General features: G+C 51.8%; 1 pseudogene; it reads right to left on the reverse strand.

The window, feature by feature from the left end:
- Positions 1-216: 216 nt before the first annotated feature.
- Positions 217-1345, reverse strand: LOC110313750 (annotated as a pseudogene).
- Between the last annotated feature and the right edge of the window lie 185 nt (positions 1346-1530).

The following is a 1530-nucleotide window of genomic DNA, read 5'->3' on the forward strand; positions in this document are numbered from 1 at the left end:
CTTCTTCTTCTTCTTCTTCTTCTTCTTCTTCTTCTTCTTCTTCTTCTTCTTCTTCTTCTTCTTCTTCTTCTTCCCCCTTAAATAGTTGTTTATTGGCAGTGGGCTGGAAGGGATGGCAGATTTAGCATTCACAGACAACACCACACACACGAGGGCAGCAGGAAGAATGACAGGAAAGAGCCTGAAGGCCCCTCTTCAACAGCAAGTGGATAGGCAGGGGCCTGGGGTGTTGATGGAGCAGCCTTAGATCAGCTCTGGTTAGTAGGCATGGTTAGAGATGAAGAGAGATTCACTGGCTGTGGCTCCAGACTGGCCACTTGGGGTATACTTTCCTTGACAAGTGAGGCTGTTGGCCAGGGCTCCCTTGATGTACTCCTGCTGGGCTGCCTTAGGTTCTCCTTCTTCCCACCCCAGGCCTTTAGAGCAGAGGCCTGTAGGCCTTGGCCATAGGAGAATGTCAAGGTCCATGGCCTCAGCAGGGAACACTTGATAGCGTTGAGGTTGATGGATGCTTCTTCCTCACTCTGCCCTCCAGACAGGAAAGTGACCCAAGGGACAGGAAGGGGCACTGTGTGATGAAGTACTGTGACTATTGCCATGGCAATTTCCTCATTAGAAAATTTCTGGGTGCAAGCATGGCCAGGGGTGACCATGCTGGGATTCAGCAATGTACCTTCCAGACAGACATGGTGGTCGCTCAGAGCCTTGTAGACAGCTGTCCGTACCTTCTCAGTTACATACTGGCCCCACTTCACGTCATGGTCCCCATCAGGGAGAAGTTCAGGCTCCACAATGGGTACAATGCCATTCTGCTGGCAGATGCTGGCATAACGGGTCAGAACATTGGCATTTTCCTTGATGGCAAGGGCTGAGGGAGTATGTTCCCCAATCTTTAGCACATGGCACCACTTGGCAAAGTCGGCTCCAGCCTTCTTATACTGGGCACAGCCCATCCAGCCCTTGGGTAGTAGTCTCGCCATTGGTCCCTTCCAGGGGAACCACACCCTTATCCACCTTAATGCCCACAATACCACCCTTGGACTTGATAACTTGGGGGAAGGGACGTTCATCATCTGCCTTCTGGTACAGTGTCTTGTGGAAGAGGATCAAATGCCCCTCCCCCAATGCAGGGATTCACATGGTCATCAGCAGTCAGCAGCAGCTGGCAGTAGAAGCACCTGTTCTCCTTGGTGTTCTCGGTGCCAATGGACTGCAGGTGCTTGGCAATGCTTCCAGTGGACTCATCTGCAGACAGGATGCCCTTGCCCAGAGCCATAATCCGGCGAGCAATGTCAGACAGCTCCTTCTTCTGCTCTGGGGTCAGTGCTGGGTATAGGTAGGGCATGGTGCTGGTGGAAGTACTTTCCTGGCACAGGACAGGGTGGGTCTGCCTGGTACGCCAGTGGGTAGGTGAAAGGACTAAAGAGTGAACGCGGCTAGGGTCACCAGAACCTCATTCTGTTGTTGTTGTTGTTGTTGTTGTTGTTGTTGTTGTTGTTCTTCTTCTTCTTCTTCTTCTTCTTCTTCTTC

This window comes from Mus pahari, chromosome X, assembly GCF_900095145.1.
Source record: "Mus pahari chromosome X, PAHARI_EIJ_v1.1, whole genome shotgun sequence".
NCBI lineage: Eukaryota > Metazoa > Chordata > Mammalia > Rodentia > Muridae > Mus > Mus pahari.